Source organism: Rattus norvegicus, chromosome 16 (genome assembly GCF_021556685.1).
Source record: "Rattus norvegicus strain SHRSP/BbbUtx chromosome 16, alternate assembly SHRSP_T2T, whole genome shotgun sequence".
In the NCBI taxonomy this organism is placed as follows: domain Eukaryota; kingdom Metazoa; phylum Chordata; class Mammalia; order Rodentia; family Muridae; genus Rattus; species Rattus norvegicus.
This window is the reverse complement of record NC_141549.1, coordinates 14,445,545-14,467,631: the sequence shown is the minus strand read 5'-3', so window position 1 is coordinate 14,467,631 and position 22,087 is coordinate 14,445,545. Positions and strand designations below refer to the sequence as shown.

At 38.5% G+C, this 22,087-nt stretch overlaps 1 protein-coding gene across 9 annotated transcripts in view; it reads left to right on the top strand.

Moving 5' to 3' along the window:
* Positions 1-22,087, top strand: part of Nrg3 (neuregulin 3) — a 1,115,105-nt gene that overhangs the window by 982,332 nt on the left and 110,686 nt on the right.

Sequence of the window (22,087 nt, the reverse complement as noted above, 5' to 3'; positions counted from 1 at the left end):
TTTCTTCCTTTTTTAAAAAAATTGGATATTTTTTATTTACATTTCAAAAGTTATTCCCTTTCCCAGCTTCTGGGCCATAAACCCCTCTCCCATCCCCCTCCACCTCCTCAATGAGGGTGTTCCCCCTTCCCAACCTCCCTGATTTCCCACCTCCCCTGACATTCCCCTACCCAGGGGGCGGTTGCAGCCTTGCAGGATCAATGGATTCTCCTCCCATTGGTGCCCAACAAGGCCATCCTCTGTTACATATACAGCTGGAGTCATGTGTCAGTCCATTTGTAGTCTTTGGATAGTGGTTTAATTCCTGTGAGCTCTGGTTGGTTGGTATTGTTGTTCTTATGGGGTTGCAAGCCCCTTCAGCTCCTTCAATCCTTTCTCTAATTCCTCCAAAAGGGATGCCATTCTCAGTTCAATGGTTTTCTGCTGGCATTCGCCTCTGTATTTTACTACTCTGGCTGAGCCTCTCAGGAGACAATCATATTGGGCTCCTGTCAGCACACATTTTTTTGCTTCATCAATATTATCTAGTTTTGGTGGCTGTATATAAATGAACTGTATAACCATGTGGGGCAGGCTCTGAATGGCCATTTCTTCAGTCTCTGCTCCAAACTTTGTCTCCATATCCCCTCCTATGAATATTTTTCCCTCTTTTAAGAAGGACTGAAGCATCCACACTTGGGTCATCCTTCTTGAGCTTTATGTGGTCTGTGGATTGTATCTTGTATAATTTGAGATTTTTAGGCTAATAGCCACTTATCAATGAGTGCATACCATGTGTGTTTTTCTGTGGTTGGGTTAACTCACTCAGAATGATATTTTCTAGTTCCATCCATTTGTCTTGAATTTCATAAAGTCATTGTTTTTGATAGCTGAATAGTATGCCATTGTGTAGATGTACCACATTTTTTGTAACCATTCCTCTGTTAAAGGGCATCTGGGTTCTTTCCAGCTTCTGGCAATTAGAAATAAGGCTGCTATGAACATAGTGGAGCATATGTCCTTGTTGTATGTTAGAGAATCTTTTGGTTATATGAACAGGAGAGGTATAGCTGGGTCCTCAGGTATTGCAATGTCCAATTTTATGAGGAACCTCCAGACTGATTTCCAAAGTGGTTGTACCTGTTTGCAATCCCATCAACAATGGAGGAGTGTTCCTCTTTCTCCACATCCTTGCTGGCATCTGCCTCCACCTGAGTTTTTGATCTTAGCCATTCTGACTGGTGTGAGATGGAATCTTATGGTTGTCTTGATTTGCATTTCACTCATGACTAGGGATGTTGAGCATTTCTTTAGTTATTTTGCCATTTGATATTCCTCAGCTGAGAATTCATTTAGCCCCATTTAAATAGGGTTATTTGACTCTTTGGAGGTTGACACTGTCGGTTGACAGTGTCCTTTGCCTTACAGAAGCTTTGCAGTTTTATGAGGTCCCATTTTTTGATTCTTGATTGTACAGCATAAGCTATTGGTGTTTTGCTCAGCAAATTTTCCCCCAGTGCCCATGTGTTTGAGGCTTTTTGCCACTATTTCTTTTATTAGTCTAAGGGTATCTGGTTTGACGTGGAGGTCCTTGATCAACTTGGACTTAAGCTTTGTACAGGGCAATAAGAATGGATCAATTTGCGTTCTTCTACATGCTGACCTCCAGTTGAACCAGCACCATTTGTTGAAAATGGTATCCTTTTTCCACTGGATGGTTTTAGCTCCTTTGTCAGAGATCAAGTGACCATAGGTGTGTAGGTTCATTTCTGGGTCTTCAATTCTAATCCACTAATTTACCTGCCTGCATCTGTACCAATACCATTCAGGTTTTATCACTATAGCTCTGTAATATTGCTTGAGGTCATGGATGGTGATTCCCCCACAAGTTCTTTTATGGTTGAGGGTAGTTTTCGTTATCCTGGGTTTTTGTTATTCCACATGAATTTGCAAATTGTTCTTTCTAACTCTATGAAGAATTGAGTTAGAATTTTGATAGGGATTGCATTGAATCTGTAGATTGCTTTTGGCAAAGTGGTAATTTTTAGTATATTAATGCTGCTAATCCATGAGCATGGGAGGTCTTTCCTTCTTCTAAAGTCTTCTTCAATTTCTTTCTTTCAAGACTTGAAGTTCTTGTCATACAGATCTTCACTTGCTTGGTTAGAGTCACACCGAGGTATTTTCTGTTACTTGGGACTATTATGAAGGATGTCATTTCACTAATTACTTTTTCAGCCTGTTTATCCTTTGAGTAGAGGAAGGCAACTGATTTATTTGAGTTATCTTTATACCCAACAACTTGGCTGAAGTTGTTTATCAGACTTAGTAGTTCTCTGGTGGAACTTTTGGAGTCACTTAAGTATACTATCATATCATCTGCAAATAGTTTTATTTTGAGTTCTTCCTTTCTAATTTGTGTCCCTGTGCTCTCCTTTTGTTTTCTGATTGCTCTGGCTAGGACTTCAAGTATTATAGTGAATGAGTAGGGATAGAGTGTGTAGTCTTTTCTAGTCTCTTATTTTAGTGGGATTGTAGCTTCACAGAAGGAATTGGGTAGTGCTCCTTCCATTTCTATTCTGTGGAATAGTTTGGCCAGTATTGGTATGAGGTCTTCTATGAAGCTGTGATAGAATTCTGGCCTAAACCCATCTGGTCTTGAGCTCTTTTTGCTTGGGAGACTTTTACTAACTGCTTCTATTTCTTTAGGAGTTATGGGATTGTTTAGATGGTTTATCTGATTGTGCTTTAACTTTGGTACCTGATATTTGTCTAGAAAATTGTACATTTCATCTAGATTTTCCAGTATTGTTAAGTATAGGCTTTTGTAGTAGGATGTGATGATTTTTTGAATTCCCTCAGTTTCTGTTGCTATGTTTCCCTTTTCCTTTCTGATTTTGTTAATTTGGATACTCTCTCTGTGCCCTCTGGTCAGTCTGGATAAGGGTTTATCTATCTTGTTGATTTTCTCAAAGAACCAGCTCCTGGTTTTGTTGATTCTTCGTATACTCCTTGTTGTTTTTACTTGGTTGTTTTCAGCCCTGGGTTTGATTATTTACTGGCTTCTACTACTATTGGGTGTATTTGCTTCTTTTTGTTCTAGAGCTTTTATGTGCGCTGCCAAGCTGCTAATGTATGCTCTTTCTATTTTCTTTTTGGAGGAATTCAGAGCTATAAGTTTTTCTCTTAGCACTGCTTCCATTTTTGTCCCATAAGTTTGGGTATGTTGTGCCTTCATTTTTATTGAATTCTAAAGTGTCTTTAATTTCTTTTCTTTAATTTCTTCCTTGACCAAGTTATCATTGAGTAGAGCATTGTTTAACTTACATATGTATGTGGGCTTTCTGTCATCTTTGTTATTATTAAAGACCAGTCTTAATCCATGGTGATCTGATAGGATGCCTGGGATTATTTTAATCTTTTTGTATCTGTTGAGGCCTGTTTTATGACTGATTATATGGTCAGTTTTGGAGAAGGTACTGTGAGGTGCTGAGGAGAAGGTATATTCTTTTGTTTTAGAATTAAATGCTCTATAAATATCTGTTAAATCCATTTGTTTCATAACTTCCGTTAGTTTCATTGTGTCTGAGTTTATTTTCTGTTTCCATTATCTGTCCATTGATGAGACTGAAATCTCATACTATTATTGTTTGAGGTACAATTTGTGCTTTGAGTTTTAGTAAGGTTTCTTTTATGAATGTAGGTGCCCTTGTATTTGGAGCATAGATATTTAGGATTGAGAGTCCATCTCAGTGGGTTTTTTCTTTGATGTATATGACGTGTCCTTCCTTATCTTTTTTAATAAGTTTTGATTGAAAGTCAATTTTATTCAATATTAAAATGGCTACTCCAGCTTGTTTCTTCAGACCATTTGCTTGGGAAGTTGTTTTCCAGACTTGTACTCTGAGATCCTGTCTGTCTTTGTCTCTGAAGTGTGTTTCCTGTATGCAGCCAAATGCTGGGTCCTCTTTAGATATCCAGTCTGTTAGTCTATGTCTTTTTATTGGAGAATTGAGTCCATTGAAGTTAAGAGATATTAAGGAATAGTGATTGTTGTTTCCTGTTCTTTTCGTTGTTAGAGTTGGAATTATGATTTTATGATCCTCTTTTGTTGGCTTCATTACTTTCTTGCGTTTTCTAGGGTGTAGTTTCCCTCTTTGTGTTGGAGTTTTCCACCTATTATCCTTTGTAGGGCTGGATTTGTAGAAAGATATTGTATAAATTTGGTTTTGTCATAGAATAGCTAGGTTCTCCATCTACGATAATGGGCAGTTTTACTGGATATAGTAGACTGGGATGGCATTAGTGTTCTCTTAGAGTCTGTGTGACATCTACTTAGTATCTTCTAGATTTCATAGTCTCTGGTGAGAAGTCTGGTGTAAGTCTGATAGGTCTGCTATATGTTACTTGACCTTTTTCCCTCACGGCTTTTAATATTCTTTATTTGTTTTGCATGTTTGATGTTTTGACTATTGTGTGACAAGAGGAATTTCTCTTCTGATCCAATCTATTTGGAGTTCTGTAGGCTTCTTGTGTGCTTATGAGCATCTCTTTCTTTAGATTAGGGAAGTTTCTTCTATCATTTTGCTGAAGATATTTACTGGCCCTTTAAGTTGGTAGCCTTCACTTTCTTCCATACCTATTACCCTTAGGTTTGATTTTTTTCTTTGTGTCCTGGATTTCCTGGATGTTTTGGATTAGGAGCTTTTTGCATTTCACATTATCTTTGATGGTTCTATCAATGTTTTCTATGGTATATTCTGCCCTTGCAATTCTCTCTTCTATCTCTTGTATTCTGTTGGTGATGCTTGCATCTATGACTCCTAATCTCTTTCCTAGGTTTTCCATTTCCAGTGCTGTATCACTTTGTGCTTTCTTTGTTGTTTCTATTTCCATTTTAAAATCCTGGATGGTTTTGTTCAATTCCTTCACCTGTTTGATTGTATTTTCCTGTAATTCTTTAAGGGACTTTTGTATTTATTCTTTAAGGACTTCTACTTATTACCTGTGTTGTTCTTATTTTTTTAAGGGAGTTATTCATGTCCTTAAAGTCCTCTATCATCATCATCAGATGTGATTTTAAATCCAAATCTTGCTTTTCCAGTGTGTTCCAATATTTAATATTTGCTTTGATGAAAGAACTAGGCTCTGATGATGCCAAGTAGTCTTGGTTTCTGTTGCTTAGGTTCCTGTGTTTGCTGCTCTATTTAGTTTATCTCTGGTGTTAGCCTGTTTTGCTGTCTCTGACCATGGCTTGACACTCCTGTAGGCCTGTATGTCAACACTCCTGTATACTTGTATACTTTCAGCTGGATCTAGGAGCAGAAAGTTGATCTTGAGTTTTTGTGACCTAAAGCCTCCATCCAGGTTGCTTGGTGCATAAGAGTTGCTCTTACCTCTCCTCTCAGGTATGTAGGCGCTCTTTGTGACTGGCTTTCAGCTCTCAACAAAGACAGAAACCCAAACTCCTGCCTCTAACTCCTTTGTCTCTGTGGCCAGAGCGTACAGAGGGCACTAGGCAGGTTCCTCTTGGGTCAGGAATGTTAGCAGAAGTGGCAGTCTTCCCTCAGGTCTCAGGATTGCAATTCTGAGGGTCCAGCTCTCTCCCCCACAGGATTTTTGTGCAGGGAGTTGTGGAACTGGTTCTGCTCAGGTCCCTGCCACTGACTGTTCCTATATTCTTGTATCCAGAGGACACAAGGCAGGTTCCTCTTGGGTCAGGAGTGGGAGCAGAAGTGGTGGTCTCTCCTGTGGTCTCAGGATTGTCTGTAGCTCTGAGGGTCCACCCATGGGATTTGGGTACAGGGAGATATGGAACTGATTCAGCTCTAGGAATAGCCAGAAACCAGAATTGTCCTGTCCCAGGTGATTTCTCCCTTTGTGTGTCCTGAGGCCACCAGGCAGGTCGCATGGAGCAGGAAAGTTGATCTTACCTCTGCTGTCAGGTGTGTAGTCGCTCCTGGAGACTGGCTTTCAGCTTTCAGCACGGGCAGAAAACTGAATGGTCCTGCCCCTGATTGCTCCTATGTCCCTGTGACCAGAGAACTTAGAGGTCACTAGGCGGGTTCCTCTTGGGTTGTGAATGTGGGCAGAAGTAGTTGTCTCTCCTGAGGTCTCAGGATTGTCAGCACTTCTGAGGGTCCAGTTCTCTTCCCAAAGGATTTGTGTGCAGAAAACACTTGTCTTACATAATACATGAAAATATCTAATTACTGAAAACACTCCTTAGGTATATAACACTTCTGTCATTCCTTACTTTTTTATATATATATAAATTAATATAATTTTCAAGTTGCTAGGCCATCAGAAACTCTACAACAAGACTTTCCATGAGTATTAGAATACACTTCAGATTATTGCTGCATTTTCAATCTACAACATTTCTGCACAAATTTAGCATTTACTCTCTCACACATGTACCTGATTAGTTATAGTTTCTTAACACATAAATATCTAAAAATGTATCTTTTGTCACTTAACCCATGATGTGAGTTTTAAAGAAAATAATCTATTACATAATTCAGCAAGAAAGTAATGCCATTTACCAGCTTTAAAATTTTTAGAGTTACTGGATTTATACCATTTCTACTGTATCTTCTTTTCTAACTTTTCTTGTGTTCCCCAATTCCTCAGATAATTGGCCACTCCTTTAATTAAAACATACTGCATATTTCCTAAGTCTTCTAATTGGAAAAATCAGTTCTGTGACAGCAGAGCTCTTTCAGAATTTTATCTCCAGCTCCATGCTAAGCAGAAGAGACCAGTCAATATTAAATGAGTTTATTCTTTTAAAATATATTTAAATATTATGAAGCTTTCCTTAACATTTAATTTGCTTAAATGGTTAATAGAACAAGAAAAAAAAAAAACAGGAGAAATGCCAGCCACATACAAGTCCAGGTGGCTTAATTCAGTTTGTCTATCAAAAAAAAACCTATTTTTTCTAGCTATTTCTCCTGTTAATTTTCACATTGAAAACATGGTATTCCTCTGAAAGAGGGCTTTTCCAAGCCACAGCTTATAGTTTGCTCAGGAATACCATTTGCTGACCTGCTAGGAGTCAGTCTTTCAACAGAACCGAGCTCATATGGAAAAGTGAAGGAATTCTGTTTCTTAGCTAGGATAGCTGCCTGTGTGATTCCGTTGTTTATACTTTTGTGTGCATACAGAAGAGGGACACTACTGTGTCAATGGTGAATGTCATATAGACTCTGATTACAGGCAAGGCTTGCAAGCATTCATGCTTTTCAAGTAATTGAAGGAGGGGCTCTACTGTCACTGCTATCTGATAGCATCATATGATTTCATGGACATTATTTCTTTTTATATTTCACTGTTATCAGGAACTCTAAACACGAAATGCATGGAATTGCCATCCTAGAGGTGGGTTTGGCCTTTGAATGGGGAAATGTTTATATTGTATTTGTTTTACTGTCCCTGGAAATGCTAGATGGGGCAAAGTATATATACTTTGAGGTATATATATCAGAGAGCTCTGTAACTCTGAACTGTGTGTCAGCATGCCTGGTGAGAGAGGAAGACGTAAGGATGAAGGAAAGTAGTTTACTCACTGCAAACATGAAGAAAGTAAGAAATGAAAGCAACTGGATAATATAGAACATGAGACATGATTGTTACCATGATGGCTTTTGAACCCATTCTTCTTTCTTATACCCTCCCAGTGCAAAAATTAGTATTATCTTGCCCTCTCTGTGCTCAGCCCCAAGTATTTGGAACTAGCACACAATATATTCAGATAAAGATTTAGGGGTAAAAATTTTTCTATGAATAAAGTTGCCTGATTTAGTAAATGAAAATGTAATTCATTTCAATTTCAAGCAGGCAACATGTTTATGATGACTGCATCGCATGTTGCTTTGGCATGCATTTATACCAGCCTCTAAGTTTTTTGCACTAAATGAAACTTGGAGTTGAGTATTGTGATTGGTAATCTTAGTTCTAGAGTAATGAAGTCAGAAAGAACTTTTTCTCCTATGATCTGCTCGCTCACTTCCAAGCCCTCATGGAAAGATGGTTATGAGTGACTCAGGGGGGGAATCAATAGACAAAAGATTGGAAGGCTAAACACACACAGCGAGAAGAAGACAATGGAGGAGTGTGCTGCAAATACAGGAAGGAGAAGTACACACAAATCATAATAAGCTGCTCCAAATTACCTCCTGTCATCTCTGCTTGTTTAATAAGCACATGCAGCCAGTGAGCTCATTGGTTCTCAGCAGGCTGAGTACTGCTGTCAGAGAAATTGATGAAGTATTTGAAAGCCAAGTGCTTATTGTTAGCAAACTAGTTTAAAATCTCAGATATGGATGCTTCAAAAACAATGACAGCCCACAAACTCAGTTTATTAGCCTATTAGAACCAAGGCAGAATTTAAAGCGGCAGACGAGGCAGTGCCGGGAGATATTAATGAAGGACTAACAGCTGTATCGTCATCTCTTTACCAGCCATTTGTTTCCCTGTTATGTTCAGGTTGCTAACTTCAGTCAGAAACAGGTTTTTATGAAGACATGAGGCCTTTCCACCCCATGAGGGCTTTCCCTAAAATGGCAGCAGTAGAGCTAGTCTGCTAATCCATGGCTATAAGAACAGGGATGCTATGGCACCCAGCACTGTGACTTTGTGCACATATTTTGAATCCAGGCTAATAAGTATCATGTTTTGATTCTATCATCTATAGTTTATCAGGCATGCAGCTTGTCTGCCTGAATGCCTTCCTGTGGAATTATATTCCTATCTTGCTATACATTTAGACCAATATCTATCTGCATCTTAAAGTATACTAGCATGAGATTTATAATATAATACACCACATACTCATTTATTTGCATATAGTCCTATATATTTAATGTATATTAGTGTATTCAATAGATTCTCTGTCTCTCTGTTTCTTTGTGTGTCTCTGTTTCTCTCTCTTGCTCTCTCTCTTCTCTCTCTCTCTCTCTCTGTTTCTCTGTGTGTCTGTTTCTCTGTTTCTCTGTTTCTCTCTCTCTCTCTCTTTCTGTGTGTGTGTGTGTGTGTGTGTGTGTGTGTGTGTGTGTGTGTATGCACATGTAAAATACCTCAAGAACAGATTCACCTGGTCATGTACTTGAGTTCTCTTCAGTTGTTTCTTGCAGCGCATCCATAGGGAGAACCTGGAGAATGTCATCCTGGAGCCTGGAGAGGTATATTAGAGGTGACAGAAGCTCACTCAAATGGAGATGCCTTCCTCTCCTATAAACCTATATGGAAACTAATTTACCACCAACCTAAGCCACAGAAAAGGCAATCCTCTTCATAACTGGCTTGTGATAATAGCATCACTTTGTCATGTGAGACACGTTATCTAAGAAAGTCAGTTTACACAGTCAGAATCACCGTGGTTTATGTGCTTTTTTTCCACATGCACCATGAATCCTTCACTATACCATTACCTCCAAGTGTGGACTGTGTTATCTAAATCATGCCAAAATGAAAACATTTAGTAATTTGTAGCTTTTTTCAATGTAGCAATGAAAGGCGAGTTGAGCTATAGAACCAAGAAACGAAGAGATAATTAATCCCTGCACAATGCCAGAGAAATTTCTATTGACAGAGGGGAACATAAGACAGCAAATTATCTCTCACTGGCCTACTATAGTTTTTAGCCTAGTAGGAAAAATATCATTAGCTCTTTGGATAGATCTCAGAGGTGACATGTATCACTTTGGCCCTGGTTCCTTTGTTGAAAGTAAGTCAACTAGGTCTACTTCATGTTAAAAACAACTGATGATGTCTAAGGAAGCAGGGACAATGGGGCATCCATCAGTCTGTGGGCTATAAACTCTCCTAGAGGATTTGGAAAGCATATCTAGAAATTCAACTATGAATGCCTATGTCAATGCCATTAAATGTCTCCTTCTCAGTATTGTCCACTTGTGGATAATAAGCCCCACAAACAGACTTTTAATCACAGTTCAGGTTTGAATCATTGATGAACTAGTGGTCAGATTAGCTATAAATAGCAGTCTCTGAGTAGGAGGACTTGTGAGAGCAGACAGTTGTATGTATATGCTATTCATCAATAAACCTGATACATGTTTCACGGCCATGTCACTGGGATAAGATAACGTAATTGATTTAGAGGAAAACAGCATCCCCATCACTCCAGTCACTCATATCTTGGTCATACTCCAAATGACATTGTTTAAAATGTACTTGCGGGAAAAGTTAATTGTTTTAGAACATGTTATATATGAAGTCATGAATCTCCTTTCCTAACTTACAAAAAGAAAGGCACTGGAACAAATACAGTGACTTAAACATGTTTTTATTTTGGTTAAAGTCTAACATGTACTTTTATGTTTATTTCGAAGTAATTGCTCGCTTAAGTAACTCCTCTCTTGGCCTCAATTTTCTTATCTGAAAGACAGACAGCACCTTTTCCAGTGACTCCTGCAATTGTTGAAACTACTAAGTATTTTCCAGCCTACCCATATCCGTTCTTTAATTTATACCTTCACTTCTTTTTCTGTCTAGTGTTCATGGCAATTAGCTCATCTGATTTCTCTTGACTTAGCACTACTCACTATTAGCTTTCAAGTTCTCCCTTAGCTCTTTCTGGAGACCATGAAAATTTGTTTTGATATTTTTTTCTCCATGTTCTAGGATGTTTTCAATTTTAAAATATATAACAAATGTCATAATCTTACACTGGCTCATGTGTAATGTAGAATTGAAAATATTTCAATTTGAATTCTTTATTATTCTTCCTAATTGTAATATTTTAAAAATATTAATCTATTTAATGTATACAAGCATCCTATTGCTGACATACCAGAAGAGTGTATTGGGTTTAATTCCAGATGGTTGTGAGCCACCATCCGGTTTCTGAGAATTGAACTCATGACCTCTGAAAGAAAAGACAGTGCTCTTAACCTCTGAGACATCTCTCTAGCCCTCTAATGTAATTTTATCTCCATACTTGTAACGATTTTACTACAATCACACATATACCCTTTTTCAATTTTTATACCTTGGGTATTGTAGTGAGAAATTTGGTCCTCTTTTGAAAACTATATTTGAATTGAGTTTTATTAATATTGAACATTATTGATTTAAATGTTATTTTTATTTTTTTACAACTTCTCCTTATTTGTAAAAGATATAGTAGAGTTTTACTTAGTTTTAAGTATGAACCTTTCAAATATCCTGGAAATATTTTTTCAGTTATATATCTGACAGAAAATCAGTGTGCATAATATATGAAGAACTAAAACAGAGACAAAAAAGCTAAACAACAAAAGCAAAGAAACAAACAACCAACATCCAAACAACCTATTAAAATTGGCATATAGAACTACACTGTGGATTTGGGAAATAGAAAAGAATACTTACTCATCCACTGCTGTTGGGGGTAAGACCTGGTGTATCTATTAAAGAAATCAGTGGGAAGGTTCTCAAAGAGCAGGAATTAAGTTTACCCCAAGATCCATTTGTATCACTCTTGGGAATATACCTATGGGACTCTTTATATCACTACAGAATTGCTTTCTCATCTGTGTTCATTGCTACTCTATTCACAATAGTTATAAAATGTGAACAACACAAATAACCATCAACTGATGAATAGATAATGCGAATGTGGTATATTTACTTGATGGAATTGAACTGGAAGTATCTGGTTTCTTTGAAGACTCAGTTGTTTCATGTGATATTTTTTGGAAGAGGACTTATGCCAGGATGTTTTGCTGAATCAGACATGTGGGAGGATGTTTTGCTGAAGTAGATATTAGAGGATATTTTGCTCAGAACAGACATGTGGTGTTTTTCTGGAAGCTGTCATGTGAAAGACATGTGATTTTTTTTTCTGACCAGACTCTTGAGAGGGCATGTGATGTTTAGAAAAAGATAAATATAACCCCACAGACAATGAGAGGATGTTCATGCATTGACTTGCCTTGCAATGCTTTTCTGGTTCTTGCTGATCTGCACCTGTTATGCCTTTGTAAAGAGAACTGTGTCAAACTTCTAGTGGTATTCCAGCTGTTGATTGCCACTTCCCCAAACTTGTGCAGATTTGATGGAGCCTTGTGGTTTCTTCTGGAAGGAGCCACTGCTAAAGATTCATGTTTGCACTGGACTGTTGAAGTCCTGATAATAAAGTCTGAAATAGCTCCAGAGAACTACTTCTAACAGACCCACTTCCCGTCGTCCTATTTATTTATTTATTTATTTATTTATTTATTTATTTATTTATATTTATTATTAACTTGAGTATTTCTTGTATACATTTCCAGTGTTAATCCCTTTCCCGGTTTCCGGGCAAACAACCCCCTCCCCCCTCCCCTTCTTTATGGATGCTCCCCTCCCCATCATTCCCCCATTGCCGCCCCCCCACCAACAATATAGTTCACTGGGGGTTCAGTCTTAGCAGGACCCAGGGCTTCCCCTTCCACTGGTGATCTTACTAGGATATTCATTGCTACCTATGAGGTCAGAGTCCAGGGTCAGTCCATGTAGAGTCTTTGGGTAGTGGCTTAGTCCCTGGAAGCTCTGGTTGCTTGGCATTGTTGTACATATGGAGTCTCAAGCCCCTTCAAGCTCTTCCAGTTCTTTCTCTGATTCCTTCAACGGGGGTCCTATTCTCAGTTCAGCGGTTTGCTGCTGGCATTCGCCTCAGTGTTTGCTATATTCTGGCTATGTCTCTAAGGAGCGATCTACATCCGGCTCCTGTCAGCCTGCACTTCTTTGCTTCATCCATCTTGTCTAATTGGATGGCTGTATATGTATGGGCCACATGTGGGGCAGGCTCTGAATGGGTGTTCCTCCTGTGTCTGTTTTAATCTTTGCCTCTCTCTTCCCTGCCAAGGGTATTCTTGTTCCCCTTTTAAAGAAGGAGTAAGCATTCACATTTTGATCATCCATCTTGAGTTTCATTTGTTCTAGGCATCTAGGGTAATTCAAGCATTTGGGCTAATAGCCACTTATCAATGAGTGCATACCATGTGTGTTTTTCTGTGATTGGGTTACCTCACTCAGGATGATATTTTCCAGTTCCAACCATTTGCCTACGAATTTCATAAAGTCATTGTTTTTGATAGCTGAGTAATATTCCATTATGTAGATGTACGACATTTTCTGTATCCATTCCTCTGTTGAAGGGCATCTGGGTTCTTTCCAGCTTCTGGCTATTATAAATAAGGCTGCGATGAACATAGTGGAGCATGTGTCTTTTTTATATGTTGGGGCATCTTTTGGGTATATGCCCAAGAGAGGTATAGCTGGATCCTCAGCCAGTTCAATGTCCAATTTTCTGAGGAACCTCCAGACTGCTTTCCAGAATGGTTGTACCAGTCTGCAATCCCACCAACAATGGAGGAGTGTTCCTCTTTCTCCGCATCCTCGTCAGCATCTGCTGTCACCTGAGTTTTAGATCTTAGCCATTCTCACTGGTGTGAGGTGAAATCTCAGGGTTGTTTTGATTTGCATTTCCCTTATGACTAAAGATGTTGAACATTTCTTTAAGTGTTTCTCAGCCATTTGGCATTCCTCAGCTGTGAATTCTTTGTTTAGCTCTGAACCCCATTTTTTAAGAGGGTTATTTGTCTCCCTGCGGTCTAACTTCTTGAGTTCTTTGTATATTTTGGATATAAGGCCTCTATCTGTTGTAGGATTGGTAAAGATCTTTTCCCAATCTGTTGGTTGCTGTTTTGTCCTAACCCCAGTGCCCTGTGCCTTACAGAAGCTTTGCAGTTTTATGAGATCCCATTTGTCGATTCTTGATCTTAGAGCATAAGCCATTGGTGTTTTGTTCAGGAAATTTTTTCCAGTGCCCATGTGTTCCAGAAGTTTCCTAAGTTTTTCTTCTATTAGTTTGAGTGTATCTGGTTTGATGTGGAGGTCCTTGATCCACTTGGACTTAAGCTTTGTACAGGGTGATAAGCTTGGATAGATCTGCATTCTTCTACATTTTGACCTCCAGTTGAACCAGCACCATTTGTTGAAAATGCTATCTTTTTTCCATTTGATGGTTTTGGCTCCTTTGTCAAAAATCAAGTGCCCATAGGTGTATGCGTTTATTTCTGGGTCTTCAATTCTGTTCCATTGGTCTACCTGTCTGAATCTGTACCAATACCATGCAGTTTTTATCACTGTTGCTCTGTAATACTGCTTGAGTTCAGGGATAGTTATTCCCCCTGAAGTCCTTTTATTGTTGAGGATAGTTTTAGCTGTCCTGGGTTTTTTCTTATTCAAGATGAATTTTCAAATTGTTCTGTCTAACTCTTTGAAGAATTGGATTGGTATTTTGATGGGGATTGCGTTGAATCTGTAGATCGCTTTTGGTAGAATGGCCATTTTTACTATATTAATCCTGCCAATCCAGGATCATGGGAGATCTTTCCATCTTCTGAGGTCTTCTTCAATTTCTTTCTTCAGAGTCTTGAAGTTCTTATTGTACAAATCTTTTACTTGCTTGGTTAAAGTCACGCCGAGGTACTTTATATTATTTGGGTCTGTTATGAAGGGTGTTGTTTCCCTAATTACTTTCTCGGCTTGTTTCACTTTTGTGTAGAGGAAGGCTACTGATTTATTTGAGTTAATTTTATACCCAGCCACTTCGCTGAAGTTGTTTATCAGCTTTAGTAGTTCTCTGGTGGAACTTTTGGGATCACTTAAACATACTATCATATCATCTGCAAATAGTGATATTTTGACTTCTTCTTTTCCGATCTGTATCCCCTTGACCTTCTTTTGTTGTCTGATTGCTCTGGCTAGAACTTCAAGAACTATATTGAATAAGTAGGGAGAGAGTGGGCAGCCTTGTCTAGTCCCTGATTTTAGTGGGATTGCTTCAAGTTTCTCTCCATTTAGTTTAATATTAGCAACTGGTTTGCTGTATATGGCTTTTACTATGTTTACGTATGGGCCTTGAATTCCTATTCTTTCCATGACTTTTATCAGGAAGGGGTGTTGAATTTTGTCAAATGCTTTCTCAGCATCTAATGAAATGATCATGTGGTTTTGATCTTTCAGTTTGTTTATATAATGGATCATGTTGATGGTTTTCCATATATTAAACCATCCCTGCATGCCTCAGATGAAGCCTACTTGATCATGGTGGATGATTATTTTGATTTGCTCTTGGATTCGGTTAGCCAGAATTTGATTGAGTATTTTTGCGTCAATATTCATAAGGGAAATTGGTCTGAAGTTCTCATTCGTTGGTGGGTCTTTGCGTGGTTTAGGTATAAGAGTAATTGTGGCTTCATAGAAGGAATTGGGTAATGCTCCATCTGTTTCACTTTTGTGGAATAGTTTGGATAATATTGGTATGGGGTCTCCTATGAAGGTCTGATAGAATTCTGCACTAAACCCGTCTGGACCTGGGCTCTTTTTGCTTGGGAGACCTTTAATGACTGCTTCTATTTCCTTAGGAGTTATGGGGTTGTTTAACTGGTTTATCTGTTCCTGATTTAACTTCGGTACCTGGTATCTGTCTAGAAAATTGTCCATTTCCTGCAGATTTTCAAGTTTTGTTGAATATAGGCTTTTATAGTAAGATCTGATGATTTTTTGAATTTCCTCTGAATCTGTAGTTATGTCTCCCTTTTCATTTCTGATTTTGTTAATTTGGACACACTCTCTGTGTCCTCTCGTTAGTCTGGCTAAGGGTTTATCTATCTTGTTGATTTTCTCAAAGAACCAACTTTTGGTTCTGTTGATTCTTTCTATGGTCCTTTATGTTTCTCCTTGGTGATTTCAGCTCTGAATTGATTATTTCCTGCCTTCTACTCCTCCTGGGTGTATTTGCTTCTTTTTGTTCTAGAGCTTTTAGGTGTGCTGTCAAACTGCTGACATATGCTCTCCCCTGTTTCTTTGTGCAGGCACTCAGAGCTATGAGTTTTCCTCTTAGCACAGCTTTCATTGTGTCCCATAAGTTTGGGTATGTTGTACCTTCATTTTCATTAAATTCTAAAAAGTCTTTAATTTCTTTCTTTATGTGTTCCTTGACCAGGTTATCATTGAGTAGAGCATTGTTCAATTTCCACGTATATGTGGGCATTCTTCCCTTATTGTTATTGAAGACCAGTTTTAGGCCGTGGTGGTCCAATAGCACGCATGGGATTATTTCTATCTTTCTGTACCTGTTGAGGCCCGTTTTTGACCAATTATATGGTCAATTTTGAAGAAAGTACCATGAGGTGATGAGAAGAAGCTATATCCTTTTGCTTTAGGATAGAATGTTCTCTAAATATCTGTTAAGTCCATTTGGCTCATAACTTCTCTTAGTCTGTCTACGTCTCCGTTTAATTTCTGTTTCCATGATCTGTCCATTGATGAGAGTGGGGTGTTGAAATCTCTTACTATTATTGTGTGAGGTGCAATGTGTGTTTTGAGCTTTAGTAAGGTTTCTTTTACGTATGTAGGTGCCCTTGTATTTGGGGCATAGATATTTAGGATTAAGAGTTCATCTTGGTGGATTTTTCCTTTGATGAATATGAAGTGTCCTTCCTTATCTTTTTTGATGACTTTTAGTTGAAAATTGATTTTATTTGATATTAGAATGGCTACTCCAGATTGCTTCTTCTGACCATTTGCTTGGAAAGTTGTTTTCCAGCCTTTCACTCTGAGGTAGTGTCTGTCTTTGTCTCTGAGGTGTGTTTCCTGTAGGCAGCAGAATGCAGGGTCCTCATTTCGTATCAAGTTTGTTAATCTATTAGAGTCTTTTTATTGGGGAGTTGAGGCCATTGATGTTGAGAGATATTAAGGAATAGTGATTATTGCTTCCTGTTATATTCATATTTGGATATGAGGTTAAGTTTGTGTGCTTTTTTTCTCTTTGTTTTGTTGCCAAGACGATTAGTTTCTTGCTTCTTCTAGGGTATAGCTTGCCTCCTTATGTTGGACTTTACCATTTATTATCCTTTGTAGTGCTGAATTTGTAGAAAGATATTGTGTAAATTTGGTTTTGTCATGGAATATCTTGGTTTCTCCATCTATGGTAATTGAGAGTTTTGCAGGATACAGTAACCTGGGCTGGCATTTGTGTTCTCTTAGGGTCTGTATGACATCTGTCCAGGATCTTCTGGCCTTCATAGTTTCTGGCAAAAAGTCTGGTGTGATTCTGATAGGTCTTCCTTTATATGTTACTTGACCTTTTTCCTTACTGCTTTTAATATTCTTTCTTTATTTTGTGCGTTTGGTGTTTTGACTATTATGTGATGGGAGGTGTTTCTTTTCTGGTCCAATCTATTTGGAGTTCTGTAGGCTTCTTGTATGCCTATGGGTATCTCTTTTTTTAGTTTAGGGAAGTTTTCTTCTACGATTTTGTTGAAGATATTTACTGGTCCTTTGAGCTGGGAGTCTTCACTCTCTTCTGTACCTATTATCCTTAGGTTTGATCTTCTCATTGAGTCCTGGATTTCCTGTATGTTTTGGAACAGTAGCTTTTTCCACTTTACATTATCTTTGACAGTTGAGTCAATGATTTCTATGGAATCTTCTGCTCCCGAGATTCTCTCTTCCATCTCTTGTATTCTGTTGGTGAAGCTCGTATCTACAGCTCCTTGTCTCTTTTTTGGTTTTCTATATCCAGGGTTGTTTCCATGTTTTCTTTCTTGATTGCCTCTATTTCCATTTTTAATTCCTTCAACTGTTTGATTGTATTTTCCTGGAATTCTTTCAGGCATTTTTGCGATTCCTCTCTGTAGGCTTCTACTTGTTCTCTAAGGGAGTTCTTCATGTCTTTCCTGAAGTCCTCCAGCATCATGATCAAATATGATTTTGAGACTAGATCTTGCTTTTCTGGTGTGTTTAGATATTCCGTGTTTATTTTGGTGGGAGAATTGGGCTCCGATGATGCCATGTAGTCTTGGTTTCTGTTGCTTGGTTTCCTGCGCTTGCCTCTCGCCATCAGATTATCTCTAGTGTTACTTTCTTCTGCTATTTCTGACAGTGGCTAGACTGTCCTATAAGCCTGTGTGTCAGGAGTGCTGTAGACCTGTTTTCCTGTTTTCTTTCAGCCAGTTATGGGGACAGAGTGTTCTGCTTTCGGGCATGTAGTTTTTCCTATCTACAGGTCTTCAGCTGTTCCTGTGGGCCTGTGTCTGGAGTTCACCAGGCAGCTCACTTGCAGCAGAAAAGTTGTTCTTACCTGTGGTCCCGAGGCTCAAGTTTGCTCGTGGGGTGTTTTCCTCTGGCGTCAGAGATGTGTGCAGAGTGCAGTCTCTTCTGGTTTCCCAGGCGTGTCTGCCTCTCTGAAGGTTTAGCTCTCCCTCCCACGGGATATGGGTGCAGAGAACTGTTTATCCAGTAGCTCCCTTCAGGTTATGGCGGTGTCTCAGTCACAGGGGTCCTGCTGCTTTTGGGCCCTCCTCTACGGGAACCCAAAGGCCGTATACAGTTTCCTCTTGGGCCGGGGATGTAGGCAGGGGTGGGCAGTGTTGGTGGTCTCTTCTGCCCTGCAGCCTCAGGAGTGCCCACCTGACCAGGCGGTGAGGTCTCTCTCCCATGGGGTTTGGGAGCAGAGAGCTGCTGCGGGCAAGGATCTGCGGGTTTGGGACTCCTGGTAAACAGCGGTAGTGCCCGGTCCTAGAGGAATTTTGCCTCTGTGTGTCCTGAGTTCACCAGGCAGGTCTCTTGCAGCAGAAAAGTTGGTCTTACCTGTGGTCCCAAGGCTCTAGTTTGCTCGTGGGGTGCTGCCTTGGAGCTCTCCGCGGCGGCAGCAACCAGGAATATCTGTGCCACCCTTTCTGGGAGCTTCCGTGCACCAGGGTTCCAGATGGCATTTGGTGTTTTTCTCTGGCGTCAGAGATGTGTGCAGAGTGCAGTCTCCTCTGGTTTCCCAGGCATGTCTGCCTCTCTGAAGATTTAGCTCTCCCTCCCACGGGATTTGGGTGCAGAGAACTGTTTATCTGGTAGCTCCCTACAGGTTATCTCCCGTTGTCCTATTAATCATCCTCTTCTTCTACCTTAGGTTGCTGGGGTACAAAGGGAGATTAAAGTGTTTAATGTTTTGAAAAAAGAAAAAAGAGAAAGGGTCTTTGCCTCACATATTTATGTTTGTTTTGTATACACTTTAGGCAATAAAAATATCTCTTTGTTACTATCAAAAATAAGCCAAGGGTTGGTTTTGATCATTTTCTTCATAATAATAGATCTGCCATGATTACTTGAGTACTTTGAGAGTACTTTGAGAGAGTTTGTACATCATTCTCTCCTTTGCCATTTTTTTAAATATTTCAACCATTTTTCTTCACCATTAATAAAGAATACATAGGTATTTGTATGCATTGATTCTTAAGGTGACAAATTTAATCAGACATTCTGTCATGTGGATGTGTTCATGGAGAACTTTGGTTAAAGTGAGTGTGGAAGGTACTTAGTATTTTTATTGTTTTGTAGAATGGAATTACAACCTCAGAATGACAGTTGAACCTTTTAATGCCTTCTTATGGCTAGGCATTATAAGTGGAGAATGGATTTGATTCATTAAAATCAGCCTGTTCATATACACTCATAGACAAATATATGTATATATCCTTTAAAATGAAATGAACCCAGTAAAATAGATATATAAGCAAATAATGATATATAAAACATCTTTTAGAGAAACTGTACTGTGTCACTTGATAGCAAAGCCCTTAATGAATTTTGAAAAGTGGTTAATATACGGCTTTGTTCGAGAATCTTCAAAACCAATGATAGCTCTTGTGTATGCATATCTATTATTTAAAAATTACCATGCAAACCTTGCTGGGTTGAGTTTCTCTAGCAGACTCATGTTCCATGAAATACATTTGATTTATTCCCTTAGTTTCAACATTGTTTCATAGTTATATTAACTACTTTTCTTGTTCCTATTATTTATCTTCTTATGTATGGTCTAAATTTTCTTTATTCATTTGTATGTTTTTCCCCCCTGGCTTGGGTATGAAGTCTCATCACCAACACCTTTTAAGTATATAAGAATCAAAGATCCCCTAGAAGAACAGGAATGCATTATTGATAATTCTAAATATTTACAGTACAGTTCAGGTAGGACATTATGTTTTGAAGCTCTTTCCACCAAATGCTTACCTTTTCCAGCTTCATTATTTTATCTTTTCCACTGACTTAGTCAACTACTGAAGTCATAGGACCAACCAAATTCAGGACTATGAGGTTTGTATTGGCATTGATGGCAACTAGTTAGGAAATTTCCATAGTTTTAAAATCAGAGCAAATTATGGGTACAAGGGAACCTTGAAGACTCTGAGTATGACCTCTGTGTACAAAGTTAAGAGATGCTGAAGGAGTTGCCTACATTTAATCAAATGCACAGATACGAACTAGAATTGAACAGCCAAGCTTTGTTGCTAGTGAGTTTGGTTTTGTTGTTTGGGCAATATTATTTGTCAGTTATTAAGAAATCTTTTGGTGTCATTCTTAGTGCTCCTATGTGTGGGTGATCTATTTGTGTGCATATGTACAGACATGTATGTAGTACACGGAAGTCGATGTTTGGTCTCTTCCTCTACTGCATGCTTGCTTTATTTATTTATCATTTATTATTACTTTATTTATTTATTTGTTTGTTTATATTTTATTAAAGCTGAAGCTAACTGATTTGGCTGTTTACTCTCCAGAAATTTCCATTAATTCTCCTGCTTCTGCCTAAGGCTGGGATTAAAGGAGATGCTCTCATAACAATGTTTTTAAATGGATGATAGGGATCCCACTTTAAGCCCTTGTGCTTACTACAGCATGTAACCGCAGAATCAACTCATAAAGAACAAAGATGTATTCTGGTTCACAGTTTTGAAAGCTTTAGTCTGTGAAGGGTTGGGCCCATTTCCATGATTTGGTGAAAAGGTAACATTTCATGGCTAGAGCAAATGAGAAAGAAAAATCTAAGGTAATAACCAGGCAGTGAAAGGACTATCAGCCATCAAAGAATACACACCTCCAAAGACCTAACTAGTCCTAAATGCTGAGCCATCTCCCAACAGAGCTACTTGATAACCAAGTCTTTATCCCAAGGATGTTTGAGGACTAGCAGTAAGATGCAAATTATAACAATAAATGGGTTCCTTTTGTGATGATCCTGCTCAATTAGCTCTTATGCATGTTGATCTTTTCTATGATAGTTATAACGGACAAAGATACTTTGCTATAGAAACAAGTTCAACTTTCAGAAACATCACAGCGACTAGCATCCATTCATATTTCTGACCTGGCTGTCAGGTGATATAGCAGGAAAGAGTAGTTACCACTCCTAGATGATGTTAATGTGATGCTATTTTCATGCATCAAGGACCATTCCATCTGTGTCCCTCAAGCACGGCTCTGACATAAGGAAGTAGCAAATTGTTATTCATTGTTTCAGGTTGACTAAACTTCCATAACTTCTAATGTCTTAGCATGCCCTGGCTCTTAGTATTTTAAAAAGCTTTTTCTACTCTTACCTACATGACATTTAAATTTTCTTCATATTGAAAAATAAAAATAAAGTACAGATACGGTTCAAAGAGTTTATGGCAAATTAGGACTTGGCTCAGAATTAAGCTTTCTGATGCCGGCTCTACAGAGAAAATTGCTAGAATCTGCGGTCATAATTGAGCTTCAAGTAAAGGCTTTGTTTTGCAATTTGCTTTCAGGTAATAGAGAAAATGTGAAGGAGAGCTTGGCATATATAAATCACAGGTATATTCATGTTAGTTTACTTTGCATAGTTTACATTTGTAGCTTGTTTTGTAATGTCAAATGCACTGTACTGAAAAAGACACTTAAAGGTGAAGGGACCAATATTTTCCCAACAACTGCACTGTGGTAAGCAGGAAGCAGGAGTCATTTGGATTTTTTCAAATACTGCCACCATTTCATAAAGAGGAAATGGGCTACATAGAAAGCTAGACATCTGGAATGAAGAAACATATTTTGTGGGTTGAACAATCAAATCTTGTGTAGGCACAGTCAAAATAATTATAACTTATGTTCAAGTAACTTACAGAAGAGATAGAAGTACAAATTAATTCTCTGGGCTAGTGCTCAACTGGGATTTGCAAAGTCAACTTTCATTATTGATAGATTTTTAAATAATGTATATTTTAGATTCCTTTAAAGTACAACTTAATTGCAATTATTA